At 41.8% G+C, this 19,345-nt stretch overlaps 1 protein-coding gene across 3 annotated transcripts in view; it reads right to left on the bottom strand.

Annotated features, from left to right (window-relative positions):
- The window catches only part of wdr18 (WD repeat domain 18), a 208,027-nt gene that overhangs the window by 145,389 nt on the left and 43,293 nt on the right, over positions 1-19,345 (bottom strand). The gene's annotated exons all lie outside the window — the stretch shown is intronic.

Below are 19,345 nucleotides of genomic sequence, written 5' to 3'. Positions count from 1 at the left end.
GTGCTCCGGTTTCCTCCCACAAGCCAAAAGACTTGCAGGTTGATAGGTAAATTGGCCATTATAAATTGTCACTAGTGTAGGTAGGTGGTAGGGAAATATAGGGACAGGTGGGGATGTTTGGTAGGAATATGGGATTAGTGTAGGATTAGTATAAATGGGTGGTTGATGTTCGGCACAGACTCGGTGGGCCGAAGGGCCTGTTTCAGTGCTGTATCTCTAATCTAATCTAAACTCTGCTTAAAGACAAGACAGAAATCATGGTTACCAGGACAAGGAGCCCAGATCAAAGTCCCTTTTGAAAAGCACACAATGCAATGGGGGGGATGGGGGGGCAATTTTATGCTCTCTCCTGCAGCAACTCTGGAGGTGGGGAGAAAGCATATAATCGGGCAGATTGTGGCTGTGGTGGATCCTGCCACCTTCCTGCGTCCACACTAAGTCCAGGGCGGGAAGGCCTGAGAGTGACCTTCCTACCCTGCCACCAATTGAGGCTCTTAAGTGGGCAATTAATGTCCAATGAAGGGCCTCATCCTTCCACTGCTGGAATTCGCCCACCAGCAGGTGGATCTGTCGCTGCACGGGGAGCGCAATAAGCAAACCCGTGCAGTTGACCTCCAGCTCTGGGGGGGGGGGGGGGCTCCCTCGTTAACACGAACAAGGGACCCAGCACCGGGAAGAGGGGGGCACCCTACACTGTAACCTCCCCCCCAACCTGCGAAACCCCTCCTGCCCTGACTTACCTGTGGCCTGGGTTCAGTGCCTCTGGCGAGTCTAGTATTGGCAGCAGCCACTGTTGTAGCGCTGCTCAGTTAACATGCTGCCGGCCTCTGACTGATCCCAGTGAAGGCCAGCTGCTGTCCACTTAAGTGCTTAATTGGCACATTTTTAAAAATGTATTCATGGGATGTGGGCGTCGCTGGCTAGGCCAGCATTTATTACCCATCCCCAATTGCCCTTGAGAAGGTGATGGTGAGCTGCCTTCAAGGACTGCAGCAGTCCTTGGAGTGTAGGTACACCTACAGTGCTGTTCGGAAGGGAGATCCAGGATTTTGACACCGTGACAGTGAAGGAACAGCAATATAGCTCCAAGTCAGGATGGTGTGTTGCTTTGAGGTGAACTTGCAGGTGGTGGTGTTCCCATGCATTTGCTGCCCTGGTCCTTGTAGTTGGTAGAAGTCGCGGGCTTTGAACGTGCTGTCAAAGGAATCTCGGTGAATTGCTGCAGTGCATCTTGCAGATGGTACACACTGCTGCCACTGTGCATCGGTGAAGGGAGTGAAAGCTGAAGTTGGTGGAAGGGGTACCAATCAAGTGGGCTGCTTTATTCTGGATGGTGTCGAACTTCTTGATTTGGCGGGCCTTCACCAGAGGAGGCAACATGGGGCTGTCGCAGTGGTCGAGATCACGTTGCTCAGATAAAATCCCAGCCTGGGTTTCGTTAACCCGAACTCTGAGATTGTGGGGGGAGCGGGGGGGAGAGGAGAGAGAGACAGAGAGCGCGCGAGAGAGACAGAGAGCGCGCGAGAGAGACAGAGAGCGCGCGAGAGAGACAGAGAGAGGGAGAGAGAGACAGAGAGACAGAGACACAGAGAGAGAGAGAGAGAGAGAGAGACACAGACACAGAGAGCGAGCGAGGGACAGAGAGCGAGCGAGGGAGGGACAGAGAGAGAGAGACAGAGAGGGAGACAGCGAGGGAGGGACAGAGAGAGAGAGAGAGAGGGAGACAGAGAGAGAGAGGGAGACAGCGAGAGAGAGAGAGAGAGACAGCGAGAGAGAGAGAGAGAGACAGCGAGAGAGAGAGAGAGAGACAGCGAGAGAGAGAGAGAGAGACAGCGAGAGAGAGAGAGAGAGACAGCGAGAGAGAGAGAGACAGCGAGAGAGAGAGAGACAGAGAGAGAGAGAGAGACAGAGAGAGAGAGACAGAGAGAGAGAGACAGAGAGAGAGAGACAGAGAGAGAGAGACAGAGAGAGAGAGACAGAGAGAGAGAGACAGAGAGAGAGACAGACAGAGAGAGAGAGAGAGAGAGACAGAGAGAGAGAGAGAGAGACAGAGAGAGAGAGAGAGAGATTCACAGAGAGAGAGAGATTCACACAGAGAGAGAGATTCACAGAGAGAGATTGAGACAGACAGACACAGAGACAAAGAGAGACGGAGAGAGAGAGAGAGAGAGAGAGAGAGAGAGAGAGAGAGGGGGGGGAGGGAAGAGTCAGAGACACACAGAGAGACACACACACACACAGACACAGAGAGAGAGAGAGAGAGACACAGAGAGAAAGAGACAGAACGGCTGCAAAGACTTCCATCCGATTAGAAATTTGAGGTTTGCGGATAAGGAAAAGCCCAATAGGATCACCAGAGCTCGCCTTATTCATGGAAGTCCAGATCGAAAGTGCTTGGAAGTGAGTAAAGAGGACATTGACTTTGAGAATGTCTGGGAGATCCGACCCATTGCAACTGGGAGCAGTTTGGGACTTTTAGCTCGTAAGATTTCACTTCAGGGAGTAACATATAAATGTGGTGAGGTTTTCAAGTATGTTAGTCAGTGAATAAAATACCTTTCTCTGTAATTTAGAGTATTTGCTACTTGCAAAGTACTGTGTAGTTAATGATGATTTTTAGTTTAGTTGTTATAATAAGTCTTAAGATGTGAAATCTTGTCAGGTAAATCTTTAAATTGGTCTGGGGAGTTCATATCTCGTGTTTTAACATTAACGTATTTTCTTTTTGTATTAGCGTTCAACCTAATGACTGCTGGTCAAGGTTTAGCTCACCAGGTAGGCCCGCTCCCCGCAAATTGTTGGATAAGGGAATAACAAGGCAGCTTTCCAGCTTTAAATTGACCCTTATTGAAAGTGCAACTCTGAATATTAGGAGAAGGCACAATCAGATGTAGCTGTGATTCACTTCATTTGTTACGCTCTCTGTTGTTGGTTTACACATAAAAAGATGACTACTTCGGCAGAGGCTGAAAGGGAACTTCCTGGAAATAGAATAAGTTCACAAAACAGTAAGATTCCACCATGATTTATAGCAGAATCACCACATCCAAGAATTAGATGGTCTCTGTTGTGAAGATTAAGTCTTCTCTACTGAGATAAACAAAAATAAAAAGCACAGCGAGATGCTTCTTGCTCAGAGTTAGAAGAGGGTCAATAACTCTCCAGCAATTAAACAAGCCATCTGTATTTTACCCTGATAGATGTTATGCTCATTACCCAAGTGCTCTGAACCTTTAATAAACTTATGTGAAGGTCTACCCAAGAGAGAAAGAAAATTTCTTTATCTTTTTTCTCTTCCCACCCCTAGATAGAAGAACCATTCATTTCAGAAGAATGCCGTATAATTTTAAGAATTCCAGGTACTGGTGCAATACAAGCCATACACCCCTCCGTCTGTTATCATTTCCCTTGCAAATCACTCAGAATATTTGATTATAGTAGGGAAGGATAAAATCATTGGTGGTGGAGATATTTTCCAAATTAGTCTGGTTTATTCTGCATTTCCTCCCAACCCCAGGCGTATGGAACAGAATGTGTGTTTCAGGATGTGTGCTTTGAGTCATTTACTCTGTAAACTTAAGGCAGGTTCTGAGCTTCTATTCATCTGCAGAGTTTTGTTCCCTTATGCATCTTTGAAATTATTTAAGAAGTTATATCATGATGAAGTGGGACTATGTTTTACCCAATTTGTTTCTATATTTTATGCCACGGTGTCAGTAGCTGGAACAAGAGGTAGGGAGATGCCTCAAATCTGACCTGGTGGTTCTTGGAAGCACAGAAGTACTTGGAAGTAAATGACGTTTAAATTTCTCCAAGGGACTGCATTCTAGGCAATTATACCAACTGGGCGAGGGTTTCACAGATAGAGGAACCAACATATGAATCCTTGCTACGAGCATTCGGGACAGCCTTTAAATCAATACAAATTGCTGAGCTGCGACAGCTCCTTGCATAAACACTTTGGTCTGCAGGACTACCGCTATTACATATTTTCAGTGTTGGATGGGACAGAGTGTGGACCATCCTCAGAAAGTCTAGTTTTGACTGTACTAAGTCGAGGAGGAAGATACGATTTTGTCACCTACTAAACAGAGCTACCATACTTCATTGTGATTTACTTGTACTTCTTACAACCTAGTATTTCCTGCTCACTATGCAGCCACCCCTACATTGGAGAGATCAAACGCAGACTGGGTAATTATTTTGCTGACCACTTTCATTCTGTCAGCAAGTGTGACCCCGAGCTTTCGGTTGCTTGTCACTTACTCCCAATTCCTATCCTGATTTCTTTGTCCTTGGCCTCCCACATTGTTCCAAAAATGCCCTACATGAACTGAAGAATCAGCAACTCCCCTTTCTACTGGGTGTTTTACAGGCTTCTGCCCTCAACAGACTTTAATACCTAAAGACCTTAAGCACCATTTCATTTTCTCTCAGACAGCAGGTGCTAGTAACGCAGGATGGATGAACCAGTACTACTAGGAATGGTGAAGGTACGGACCGGTGCTTGGGATCAAGATTCTCTATCACTACGCAGCCAGTGGGGTGGTCCACATGTCTGTTTTCCACCATATTCGTGCAGCACAGGAGCCTTCTTAACTGTCAAATTTTCCATATTTCCCTCCCTATCTGCTATTCTGCTGTAACCATTCACATATCTTTTATTTCTTAGAACATTACAGCGCAGTACAGGCCCTTCGGCCCTCGATGTTGCGCCGACCTGTGAAACCATCTGACCTACACTATTCCATTTTCATCCATATGTCTATCCAATGACCACTTAAATGCCCTTAAAGTTGGCGAGTCTACTACTGTTGCAGGCAGGGCGTTCCACGCCCCTACTACTCTCTGAGTAAAGAAACTACCTCTGACATCTGTCCTATATCTATCACCCCTCAACTTAAAGCTATGTCCCCTCGTGTTTGCCATCACCATCCGAGGAAAAAGACTCTCACTATCCACCCTATCTAACCCTCTGATTATCTTATATGTCTCTATTAAGTCACCTCTCCTCCTCCTTCTCTCCAACGAAAACAACCTCAAGTCCCTCAGCCTTTCTATATAAATATAGAATTTATATCTTGGCTTTTATAATTACTTTTATATTTAGGGATTTATATATGATCCTTTTTCACTTCGGAGCTGTCATACATAAATCAACACAATTAATGAAACTGTCATAACCAGTAGTTAACGAGTATAATGTAGTACTGGAAAAAGTTACCATTAATACTTCATGCATTTCGAAGACTTGATGCATAACTTCATACACTACCTCTAATCTCTCTCATTGTCTTCTCCTTTTGCCTTGCATCACTTGTTACTTAATCATCTCATGCCCTCCTCCAGATCACAGACCTCTTCTTTTCTCTGCTTTTCAGTTGTTTTCTTGCAACATCTTCCAGTTCTTATACAAGGTCATCAATCTGAATCATTAACCCTGTGTTACTTTTTCCACATATGCTGCCCATTTCCAGCATTTTCTGTTTCTATTTCAGATTACCAGCAAGCACAGTTTTTTATAATACTCCATCACTGGATAGATACAAGTTTTATATGATACTGAAGTTGACAAGTGACATTTGTACACAGCTTCCTAGAGAAGTTCTCGAACTAGGGGACATACAGAATAAGGGGGCACACATTTAAAACTAAGATGCGAAGGAATTTCTTCTCTCAGAGGGTGGTGAATCTCTGGAATTCTCTACCTCAAAGAGTTGTGGAGGCTAGGTCACTAAATGTATTTAAGGAAGGGGTAGATAGATCTTTGAAATCTCAGGGAGTTAAGGGTTATTTTTTTAACCCCTCGTTTTTCCTGATACAATTGCCAGACCCAAGATGCTGAATGCTTATAACTAAAATCTTATAGATTTGGCAAGGTGGGTGCTATACCATCAGCTGAGTTACTGTTATTACTAACATAAAGAACTGATACAATATTTGTAAAACATCAATAAAGTAATGTTTTTAAATAATACACAGAGGAGGAGAAAATGTTTGACCATGGTGAGATCAGCAAGTATTAATTTGGTCAAATCTGCACAACTTTTGAAAAATGGATGTACTGCACACCAATTAAACTACGTGGTAACATTTATGCATTCATCTCAAACTGGTCTGGCAGCTGAAAACTGAAATTATGTCGATGATTCAATTTAATTAAAAGTGTGTGTTGAAAGCTTATTCAAGAGGTTTTTTTTATTACATAATGGTGTAAAAAGACTAATCAGCCAAGAAGCTTTCTGTAGACTAGTTGCTAACTCGGGACCACTAAAATAAAGAGAACACATACAGGAACAAATGACTGAGAATGTGATGGAAGACTGCACCAAGGAAACAAGAAAGAGTAAATGTAACAAACCCCAATTTTGAATAATTTATAAACATGCTTTTTTTTTTAAAAAAAAGCACAGCGAGTTGTGATCTGAAATATACTGCCTGCAAGGATGGCAGAAGCAGATTCAACAGTACCTTTCAAAAGGCTATTGGATAATTACTTGAAGAAAAAAATATGCAGGCCTATGAGGAAAAAGCGTGATATAGGACTAATTGGATAGCTTTAACAAACAGCCAACACAGGCACGATGGGCCGAATAGCTTCCTTCTATGCTGTATCATTTTACCATTCTATGATCATCTGTAACTTGAAACTGTATCACAGCCTTGTAGCACATTCAGACATTCAGTACTTTAGAGATTACTGGGGTCGAAGCACCATGGCACTTACTTGGTTGATTCATTTCCCAATGTGGTACTGAGTCTCACAGATCAGAAGGTCAAAGTTGGGTTCATATTGAGTTAAATAAGCTCTGCTTTTGTTATCTCCACACTCGACTACTCCAATGCACACCTGGCCAGCCTCCCACAAAGTTAAGCAGATGCAAAACTCGGTGCGAGTGAGAATACGGGCAGCAAAGTCTTGTTCAACCACCATTCCTGTGCTCGCTGACCTGCACCGGCTCCCAGTCCACCAATGCCTCAAAATTATTACTTTCATGTTCAAACCCCTCCCTTGCCTTGCCCCTCCCTATCCCAGGAACTTCTTCAGCCTTACAACCTTCCAAGAACTCGGTCTTTCTCCAACTCTGGCCTTGTACATACCCCACTCCCTTTGCCTCACCATTGGCGGCCATGCCTTCAGCTGTCTAGGCCCTAACCCCTGCAATTCCCTCATGAAACCTCTTCCTCTGCCTCCCTTCTTCTTTAAGATGCACCTGAAAACATACCTCTTGTCCTAATGGCTCCTTCTTTGATTTGGTGCCAACTTTTATCTGATTATACTCCTGTCAAACACCTCTTTGTGTTTTTCTACATTAAAAACATTATATAAATGCAAGTTGTTATTGTTGTTGGTGGTCTGAGGTGAAACTGTGGGGGACTGGGAAAAGAGGCTGTAATTCTGTTGATATCAAATTACACCCTCTGGAAGCATACATATAGACTTTGAGGGCAGGACTGAGCTTTGCTTTGACTGAAAAGCATAGCTTGCCGAAGCTCATACATCAAGAAAGGTCACTTGGATAAGATAATGGAGGGTTGCTACTGTCTATGGTATCATACACAAATAAATGCCTTCAATGAAAAAATACCCCAGATTCATTAACAGTGCGAATGGGGCAGGGTGGAAATCCTATTTCTACCTTGTAACATCCCCAATAATTCAAGAATTCAAGGCGTCACACAAGAAGTCTTGAAACGAGGCAACTCAGAGGAGTTTTTAAGAGAAAAGCTTGATAGTAAACAGTACAGAAGAGGTAACTCCAGAACACTAGTTCAGTGGTGAGAATGCAGAACTTGCGAGTGGTTGAGGCAATTTGATGCATTTGAGGGAAAAATAGAAAATTACATGAAAGATAGAAGTAGAAGGATATGCTGATAGGGTTAGTTGAACTCAGAAGGAAGGAGGCTCGTTTGGAACATAAACACCGGCACAGACCTGCTGGGCTGAATGGCCTGTTTCCGCACCGCAAAATTCTATGCAAGCAAACCACCAATGGACAAGGCGCACAAGTTTCAACCAGTAAATGACAAATTCAAGGAAAATCTCCTTCACAAGGAGATCACAAAAAGCAATCAATACATGAAATCAACTTCCGGGTAGCACACTGGAGGCAAAAACCCTATCTTTTCACAAACTATCAGATGATGTGTTGGGAGGATTGCAGAGTCTTTCTAGATTTGAGAGAAGATAGGTGAAAATAGTCTCTTAGTTTTACCTATCTTGAGATAAGCTGGTAGAATGGGAAACCTCAATTAATTCACCCCCACCAGCCCCCCCTACAAAACACCTTCTTTTACACTCCTAAGCCATCAGCAAAGCAAGAGATTCACTGCAGAAACTTCTCCCTACATTGAATATATATCTGATGCTGAAGTTCTTTTCAGAATAATATCCATGTTGAAAATCAACTGAATGGTAATATTACCAAATTTCAAAAGGTTGCAACTAAAATCTTTTTTAGTGGGTGAATAGTTTCCATTCTGAAACCACAGAAACAGGATGAAGACTGGCACCTTATCAGCAGTTTGAGATCAAGCAGTAAGAAATTTGTAAGCAGTTTTCTGAGAATTTTTCTGTTTAATAGCCTCCATTCATTTTCATTCCAAATTCTCCAGTTAGTGTATATATACACACACACAGCCTCCTAAACAAACATGACAACTGGTCTTATCAATTATCAAACCAAAATACACCACCTGCTGAAATGTACTCAATTACAAAGGTAGATTGGTGGCTTACATAAGACAACAAAACCAGCTTCTTGCTGTCTGAATTTAAAACCCAGGTTTAGTTATAACTCATCTGTCCTTCCCAATTCCCTTACATCTCATTTACACTGCTAAATTGATGGTCAAATATGGGCAGACACGCCTATATCAAATATCTGAAGCAGAAAATGCTGAGCTATTAATTATTACTGCCAAACTAGTTCCAAAGGTTGTTCAAGGAATGCTTCTGACAGCAGTTCCCTGAAAATCTATGAAACCAAAAATGTAGGCTTTGATTTTGCAGTAGTAATGACAACGAAACTGTCAGCAATCACCATTACTCCTCTGAAACTGACAGTAACTTCTGGAGTCCACACATGCGCAGTTAAACGGGGAAATCTAGAATTGCTGTCAGTGATTTTATGTTTCTCCATGGTGCGCTGTTGCAAACCTTCAGACTACAATCAATTAGAAAATCACTGAACTGATGAGAACTTTTTCTTTTACATTATTAGTCGTGCTGTAAAAACCAGTGAGTTACATCTTTCTGAGTGATTCCAGCATTTCTTGTTGACCCGAAACGTTAACTCTGCTTCTCTTTCCACAGATGCTGCCAGACCTGCTGAGTGATTCCAGCATTTCTTGCTGACCCGAAACGCTAACTCTGCTTCTCTTTCCACAGATGCTGCCAGACCTGCTGAGTGATTCCAGCATTTCTTGTCTTTCAACACACCATTAACATATTGTTTGCCTTTGCTCCGTGACCTTTTGGTCAGCTATGTGGCCTGGTCCAATCTAGATCTCCTTTGTTATCTCTTGCCCCACCCCCACCTCACTTGCTTATAACCTGTGACTTTTCTAATATTTGTCAGTTCCGATGGAGGGTCACTGACCCAAAACGTTAACTCTGCTTCTCTTTCCACAGATGCTGCCAGACCTGCTGAGTGATTCCAGCATTTCTTGTTTTTATTTCAGATTTCCAGCATCCGCAGTATTTTGCTTTTATTAAAGAGTTACATCTTGTTGGATAAGGTGTAACTGGGTTTTTAACAGTGTACTAAGCTCATAATTACTGCCGAGCAGCCTCAATGGCCCAGAAAAAACAATTCTATATTTCTGGAATGTCAAATTTCTCCACTATGATAAAAAAATGTATTTTGAAAACTTTTTTTAAAGTTTGTTGATGCTATTTCTGCCTCTACATTAATCCCATGTGTATGCCCCATTCATTTATTTTGCTGACAAAAGTGCATTTTATTTGCTGTTTTTCTGTCTATAACAATACGTCAATGAGATTGGCTGTTTCCCCGAATTAATGACATCACTGTTTCTAGATGCTTGGAGATCCCCTTGACTTAATGCCAGATTCAAATTAATGTAGAGAAAGGGGGGGGGGAAACACACCACAGAGATTGTTAGATCTTTGTGGCCAGCTTTTTTTGACTGATCATCCTTCACTTTTAATTAAATTTTACAGACAGAAATTATAGAAATTCATTTGACCTCAACCTGCCCCCGGTTAATTTCTCCTTTGTGCATTCGATTTTATTTCCGTTTTTTCACCGTCTTTGTGTTGATTAAATTAGAACATTACAGCGCAGTACAGGCCCTTCGGCCCTCGATGTTGCGCCGACCAGTGAAACCATCTGACCTACACTATTCCACTTTCACCCATATGTCTATCCAATGACCACTTAAATGCCCTTAAAGTTGGCGAATCTACTACTGCTGCAGGCAGGGCGTTCCACGCCCTTACTACTCTCTGAGTAAAGAAACTACCTCTCACATCTGTCCTATATCTATCACCCCTCAACTTGAAGCTATGTCCCCTCGTGTTTGCCATCACCATCCGAGGAAAAAGACGCTCACTATCCACCCTATCTAACCCTCTGATTATCTTATATGTCTCTATTAAGTCACCTCTCCTCCTCCTTCTCTCCAACGAAAACAACCTCAAGTCCCTCAGCCTTTCCTCGTAAGACCTTCCCTCCATACCAGGCAACATCCTAGTAAATCTCCTCTGCACCCTTTCCATAGCTTCCACATCCTTCCTATAATGCGGTGACCAGAACTGCACGCAATACTCCAGGTGCGGTCTCACCAGAGTTTTGTACAGCTGCAGCATGACCTCGTGGCTCCGAAACTCGATCTCCCTACTAATAAAAGCTAACACACCATATGCCTTCTTAACAGCCCTATTAACCTGGGTAGCAACCTTCAGGGATTTATGCACCTGGACACCAAGATCTCTCTCTTCATCTACACTACCAAGAATCTTCCCATTAGCCCAGTACTCTGCATTCCTGTTACTCCTTCCAAAGTGAATCACCTCGCACTTTTCCGCATTAAACTCCATTTGCCATCTCTCAGCCCAGCTCTGCAGCCTATCTATGTCCCTCTGTACCCTACAACATCCTTCGGTTACCTTAAATTAAAAGCAACCCTGTCTATAAATTAATCTGGATGAAATTAAAATGATTAAGATGGTCAAAAAAGTTAGGCCATGTGCACTTAGGAGTGAGTGAGTTGTTTTATGGCGTTATAAGTGATAATTACTGATGAACAATCTCTCTGGCCCTGAAAAAAATAATTTTACAAGTGTGGAGTTTCATTCCCTCAGAAGAAAATTAATATTGCAATTTTTTTTACCTTTTCCATTTGTCTCTTTTATCAGTCCCTGAATCCCACCTGTATTTCCCAATCTTTATTTCACTTTCTCTTCATCATTCAAATCTAATTTACATTTCCTGCTTTATACTTATAGTTTTGGACTTGGCATGTCTCAGTGACCATTCTTAAGTATGATTGGTTAAAGAGCCTCGCTGTTTCTTGCCCTATCTATAAATTCCCCCGAGATAACTCCACACTGAAACAGATACTCCATGACAGGAAGTCTCCGCCCTAATGCCCAACAAAACTTTGTGGACACCTGTCAGTATGGTGAACAGCATGCACTGTTCTTTCAGTGCTAACAGGAATTTTTTTTAAAATTTATTTAGAGATACAGCACTGAAACAGGCCCTTCGGCCCACCGAGTCTGTGCCGACCAACAACCACCCGTTTATACTAACCCTGCAGTAATCCCATATTCCCTACCACCTAACTACACTAGGGGCAATTTACAATGGCCAATTTACCTATCAACCTGCAAGTCTTTGGCTGTGGGAGGAAACCGGAGCACCCGGCGGAAACCCATGCAGTCACAGGGACAACTTGCAAACTCCGCACAGGCAGTACCCAGAATCGAACATGGGTCCCTGGAGCGGTGAGGCTGCGGTGCTAACCACTGCGCCACCCTGTTTCAACTAGTAAATCCAGGCAGTTACTTTCTTGAAAGCTGATCTGGTGAAGTTACAAGTTTTTAAGCTGGTACTTGCTTCACTATCTGAACATGAAATAAATTACAGGGTGCTGTGTAATCAACTGAAACATTTTTAGAAATATTAAGTTAAACAAATACATTATTTTTTAAATGTTTTAGATAGTTTATTGAGTAGCATGGACCTATGTCCTCTAGAATTTAAGCGGTAGAATTTCCCTCTTTGCTGTTGGGTTAATAAATCAGATGGAATCCTGGCCTTTATAAATAGAGGTATACAGTACAAAAGCCAGGAAGTGATGCTAAACCTTAATAAAATATGAGTATTTCCCCAGCTGGAGTACTGTGCCTAATTCTGGGACTACACTTTAGGAAGGACATAAAGGCTTTGGTGGACGTACAGAAGATGGGGCGTGGGGCGGCACAGTGGTGCAGTGGTTAGCACCGCAGCCTCACAGCTCCAGCGACCCAGCTTCGGTTCTGGGTACTGCCTGTGTGGAGTTTGCAAGTTCTCCCTGTGACCGCATGGGTTTCCGCCGGGTGCTCCTGTTTCCTCCCACATGTCAAAAGACTTGCAGGTTGATAGGTAAATTGGCCATTGTAAATTGCCCCTAGTGTAGGTAGGTGGTAGGAGAATGGTGGGGATGTGGTAGGGAATATGGGATTAATGTAGGATTAGTATAAATGGGTGGTTGTTGGTCGGCACAGACTCGGTGGGCCGAAGGGCCTGTTTCAGTGCTGTATCTCTCTATGACTAAGAGATTAGCTAGAAAGGTTCCATGGATGAGATTCTTGTAGTTATACGGATAGTCTGGAGAAGCTGGGGCTGTTCTCCTTAGAGCAGAGAAACCTAAAAGGAGATTTAATAGATGCTTTCAAAATCATGAAAGGTGTAGTTAAACTGTTTCCAATGGCTGAAGGATCGATAACCAGAGGGCACAGATTTGGCAAAAGAACCAGAGACGACAAGTGCTTAGGATTTGAAATGCACTGTCTGATAGGGTGGTGGATACAGAATCAATAGTAGCTTTTAAAAGGGATTTGGATTAATTATTGGAGAAGAAAATTGAAGGAGAAAAAATTGCAGAGTTATGGGAAAGAGTGGGACAGTGGGACTAACTGGATAGCTCTTTGTAAGAGAAAGCACAGACTCGAAGGGTTGAATAGCCTCCTACTGGACTATACTATTCTATGATTCCATAAATGAATCATAGAAATTTACAGCATGAAAGGAGGCCATTCGGCACATCGTGCCCACACTGGCCGACAAGCAGCCATCCGTCTGTTATGACCAGGTGAGAAAGAGGTCTAGGGTTCCTTTTTAGCCTTTACCTTTTACCTGGTCTTACTGTAACAGGGTTTTATTTTTAAACACACTGTATTTTTAGCTCCACCTTGGTGAATCCTTGTTCACCACTTTCCAATTATAAGGCAAAGAAACCAGCAAAAAAAACACAGGTTTTCTTAGTTTTAAAGAAAGATTGAAATTTATTAAACTTAAACTCTAATTCAGTTGACGCCTACGGATACACGACGCGCCCATGCTAGCATGTATGCGCGATACACACATGCAAATAGAGACAGAAAAGAGAAGAAATAAAGTGGAAAAGTTTGAGGCAATATCTGAAGAGTTTTTGTTACGGGTCTTCGAGCTCACTGTAGAGTCCTTGATTGCAGGTAGATCTTGCTTTTCGTAGGGGCCCAGTATTCTTCTTAAACCTTGTTCGCTGTAGGAGACTTTTCTCTTGGGGTTGATGTGTCTTCACTGGATTCAGTTCCGTGAGAAAGAAATGGGAGCAGACAGGAGACACTACGGCGAGCCAGCAGGAGAGGTCTTTTCAATCCAAGAACAAACAGCTTTCTGCCGGCTCTCAGTTCAAAACTGTACCTTTCAGGAAAAAAACCCAGACTGCCAAGCAGGTTAGTCATGTGACTAACTGGTTTGACCACGTCTGTTTGTGGATTGTATTGGAGCAGGGGATGGCTCCTTTGTTCCCAATGAGAGTCTGTTAATACGCAAAAATGCCTTTCCAGCCAGGAGCCTGGCAACCCCTCGTTACAGGCCTTCTCTTCTTCCCAGCAACAATTTGAAATTTAATGCCACGTGGTGAAATTAATGTGCCTCATTCTTGGCAGGTGGGGGCCTGCATGACAGTCTAACCCAACTTTCTAGCTTTTGGTCAGTAGCCTTGTGGAACTATGGCACTTTAAGTGCATATCCAAGTACTTTTTAAAATGTTGAGCATTTCTGCCTCTTCCACCCTTTCAGACAATGAGTTCCAGATCCCCACCGCCCTCTGGATGAAAATATTTCACCTCAAATCTCCTTTAAACCACTTTCCTCTTACACTACATCAATGCCCCTGGTTATGGACCCCTCCACCAAGGGGAATAGGGCCTTCTGTCCACTCTGTTTAGTCCCCTCATAATTTTATACACTTCAACTAGGTCTTCCCTCAACCTCCTCTGTTTTAAAGAAAACAACCCTAGCCTATCCATCTTTCCTCATAACTAAAATTCTCCAGTCTAGGCAACATTCTCATTAATCTCCTCTGTACTCTCTCTAGTGCAATCACATCTTTCCTATAGAGCAGTGACCAGAACTGCATACAGTACACCATCTGTGACCTAACTAGTGTTTTATATAGTTCCAGCATAACATCCCAGCTCTTATATTCTAGGCCTCGGCTAATAAACACAAGTATACTGTATGCCTTCTGAACCACCTTATCTATCTGTCCAGCCACGTTCAGGGATCCGTGGACATGCAGTCCAAGGCCCCTCTGTTCCTCTACACTTCAGTATCCTAACATTCACTGTGTATTCCCTTGCCTTGTTTGCCTCCCCCAAATGCATTCTCTCACTTCTAGGTAAGCTCACTGAAACGTATAAAACTCAAGAGGGCTTAACAGGGTAGATGCTGAGAGACTGTTTCCCCTGGCTGGAACTAGGGGTCTTAGTTTCAGGACAAGGGGTCGATCATTTAGGACCAAGATGAAAAGAAATTTCATCACTCAGAGGTTGTGAATCTTTGGAATTCTCTAACCCCGAGAGCTGTGGATGCTCAGTCACCGGGTATTTTCGAGACTGAGATTAATAAATTTTTGGACATCAAAGGAATCAAGGGATATGGGGATAGGGCATGTTGTGTGATTGCCTTCAAGAGTGATGTTGCTTCAAGATCATAGTATGCTAATGAGGCAAAAAAACAGGATGCAGTCATGTGACAAGCCTGAGTCACTCTGCTACTGTAACACCCAGAGTAAGGTTCTGTAAATAGTTAGCTCTGAACTATATAATAGTTAACTGTAACAAACCTGTTTGAGGTCTTTAATCAACTGGACTCCACACATCTCATTTATGTTGCAGCAGGCAACATAAAAAGAACTCGTTGCAGGACAGGAAAGCAGAGTTGATATACAAGGTCAACTATGATCTAATTGAATGGCGGAACAGGCTTGAGAGTCCATATGGCCTACTCCTGCGCCAGTTCTGATATTTTTATGTCCCTCCTCAATACTACTGAATATAACATTGTACTGTATCTGAGGGACACATGAACTTATCAAGTTAACAGTGAGTTCCATCTACCACTGAACAAATGATAATGGAAGCAATGTATGTTAGTGGTATTTTACTCATGATAGTGGTTAAAGACGACTATCACCCCCTTGAGGGAACTTTGACTTCAGTATAACCCATTGCATTTTTCCCTTTCATGCACCCCTCAATTAACTGTTACTCTTCCATCTCTTTCAGAGTTTTTCATGCCACCCCAAAATCCATCTTCCATACCCACATTTCACTCTCAACTATAACCCCTACTTTGTCAGAAATATTACTTCCTTCCTGTAGGTTTCTTTCTTCCCTTTTTCTGGTCTGTCTGGTCTTTTTCTCTCCAAATACACCTGTGTCCATCCCTCTCTCTCTCTTCTCCAACCCTCCCACCCCCTCCCCCCCCAAACACTTTGCAGGTTCTTTTATTTGTACTTTGTACCTCCGCCACTGTAACCAAGTGCACTAAATAACTTTTTAGTATTGTGCATTGATGGTTTTATAAATCTATTCTCGATAGCTCCAAATTTTTTTGATAGATTTAAATCTGTAGTTTGCAAACCTATTTCTTTATATTTTTCCAAGACAGAGGTGCTCACGCTATTGGTCTTTGTTGGCCATATAGATGCATATCAATCATGAAAGCAAAATTTCCATAAAGTTTAAATCCATAATAGCAACAGAAAAGGTTAACAGTCAGCTCATTCCACTTCTTCTCCCATATGTGTGACTTTTTCCCCCTTCCTCTTCCCCTTGTTCTGAGACTTAGTTTTTCACCCAGTTCTGATGCAGTGTTTACAGATGCAATATTAACTTGTCTGCTCTCTACAAAGATGGCAACTAACCTGCTGAGCATTTAAAGCAGTTAAGGAGTTCCGAAGAAGGGTCACTGACCCGAAACGTTAACTCTGCTTCTCTTCCCACAGATGCTGCCAGACCTGCTGAGTGATTCCAGCATTTCTTGTTTTTGTTTCAGATTTCCAGCATCCGCAGTATTTTGCTTTTATTTAAAGCAGTTTGTGTGTTACTTCATATTTCTGGCATTCCCAGTTTTTGTTATTGTTAAAAGTTTAAAATCTATATTCCCATTAATTTGCAAAGATCATCAGGTACTGATAACAGATCTTGATGCTCCGATTAGAGTTTATCCACCATTGAGGCCACAGGGATAAGAAGAGCCCTTTCCAAACTCCATACCCATGAAATCCAAATAGGTCAAATCATAGGTCATGTCGTCAGAGCTCGCCAATCACAAGAAGCTCACCAACTGCAGTTTGGTTTCCCTGCGTTTAGCCTTCACCAAAATTCTGGTGAAATGTTTCGATTTGAGTCTCAATCATTCACATCATACCTGCATCAGTACCTGATATTTGCAAATTAATGAAAACATAGGTTTAAACTTTTAACTTAAAAAAAAACTGGTGAAACACACGTTTGGGAACACTAACAGTGGATACATCAGGTGATAGAGTTTCTACTCATTTATGCCAATAATATCAGCATAATCTGGGTAGAATCAGTTAAAACGGTACAACAATTCATGTAATTTTAATTGTAAGTGAGTTATGCCCAAAACTACATATGTTTGTGTTTTCTGCAAACTTTTACAATGGTTCAAGATTCAATTCGCCCACCCACAAAACTAGCCATACCCTCATGTTGTACTTGCAAGATTCTGACAGTTGAGTTGGTTTGAGAAAGTTCTTCAAATTACAACAAACAGGCACTAGCAGGTACTTAATATAGATTGAATTTCAATTAATAGACTATGTGAATGTGCCAAGATTTAAAAAGAATCGGTGTGTGGCAACCATCTCCTAAGTGATCCCTTAAGTCTAATCCTCCAAAAGATAAGGTGCACCATACGTTTGGGAAGGCTGTTCATATCAAAAAATTAATGTACTAAGAAATGGTCTAGTGTACACTTATTAGAATATTAAATGGGTCAGTATGGTTTTTTAAAATTTATTTTCAGTGTTTTTGAATCAGAGGTTACTCACAGGTGGAGGACGCTCTTATGAAAAATGCTCATTTTTGGTAAATCATTGGATAGAGATTAGGAAAAGGAACTCTGGCTGATCTTAAATCTCAATCCAAGGATTGATTGATTGAAAGGCCAACTGAAACATCCCTACTGCCACCCTGAAAGACAACAAACCTGGAATTTAGCTGTTTTGTACAGCTCAGTTGTTGAGCTTTTCAAAGAGCTGATACCTTGCATAAATTCTATGTTTTTTCCAAAGTCTACAAGTGCTTCTATGAAACAAAGAATATTTACAAATTTGCAAATAGGTGGAAATTCTCTAACTGCTCAGCATTGTGCAGAAATCAGTGCAATCGATTCTTTAAATTCCATGCTAATTGGATCGAAAAACCAGAATCTAAAAGGCAGCTGAAAGTGCTAGTGTAGCACCAATTACTAATGCTGTGTCAGTCTGCTCCTTTCCATTTTATAAATTATATGGTTGCATAGCAATTATGGGGATTGAGAGGAAATGTTTTTTAACCACAGTCTACTGCCAAGAGGATTTACAATATCCCAGCTATAATTTGAAATAGATCAAATCTCAATGATTAGTCTATGTGAATGCACTACTATTTAAAACAAATCTTAGTGTTGCAACTTATTCAAACCATTCCCGGAGTGATCCTCCAAAAGATAAGATGGCACTATAGGTTCTTCATGTTTTATAAGTTTAGATTATTTGCATTGGTGGACCTTCGAGTGATGTTCACTCTGTACATTAGACAGTTCACTGGGAGACTATCATAGCAAATTCATCTCCTTTAAGATGTTTAAACATATTATCTAAATCAACCAATTCCTCCTGCAGGCTCCAACAACTACCCTGTAATCATTCACAAGCGCTTCCCATATATTCTTTATAAAAGTATCAAAGGCTGATAACACCTTTACTCTTCTACCACTAGATGTTACTATTACTTGGAATTTTTTTTTTTTTAAAGCATTTAAAGACCCTTGCAAGGCAGAAGAGCTTAACTGAGCTAAACTACTACTCCCCACTTTCCTTGTATTCAGTGTTGGGCTCTGTGTACATATTCCTCTGTTCAGGCCCTAGATCCAACACATCAATACCGTATAAAGATTGATATGTTCTTTATTTTTTCAGACTAACTTGCTTCCTCCTCTTCCTCTATTAGGACATCTTTAATAACGGAACCAAATTAAAGGATGAGGAAATCTAAAATAAACAGATACTCTGGTGACTGGCAAACCTCTATCAGCTACATTGGAAAAGGAATGAGAGTAAAATCTGATGAAGCAGCCGAAGTTACAAATAAAAAACCTGGACAAAATTTGCAGAACAATGGCAGATGAAATTCAAGACGGACAAATGTCTTAGATGCAAAGAAAAAAATATATGGAACATACTTAATGAATGGCATTAAACTAGCAAAAGGAGAGGCTGAAAGAGAAATGGGGTGAAAGTAGATTCTACATGACCATGTCCAGTCATTAAAAAGACACAACTAAAAAAAAATGCTCTCATCTGAAAAGCCAATTGTAGCATTCAAATCTGAGATGCTGACACTGAAGCTTTATGGTGTTATGGCCAGGCCACATGTGGAATACTGTGTTCCATTCTTATCAGGACATCTTCAATAAATGAACCAAAGTTAAGAATGAGGAAATCTAAAACAGATACCCTGGTAACTGGCAAACCTCCAAAAAGCTAAATTGGGAAAGGAATGGAAGTAAAATCTGATGAAGCAGCCAAACAGTTACAAATAAAAAACCTG

This window comes from Heterodontus francisci, chromosome 36, assembly GCF_036365525.1.
Source record: "Heterodontus francisci isolate sHetFra1 chromosome 36, sHetFra1.hap1, whole genome shotgun sequence".
In the NCBI taxonomy this organism is placed as follows: Eukaryota; Metazoa; Chordata; class Chondrichthyes; order Heterodontiformes; family Heterodontidae; genus Heterodontus; species Heterodontus francisci.
The sequence above is the reverse complement of the archived record's forward strand: the minus strand, read 5'-3'. Positions and strand labels throughout refer to the sequence as shown.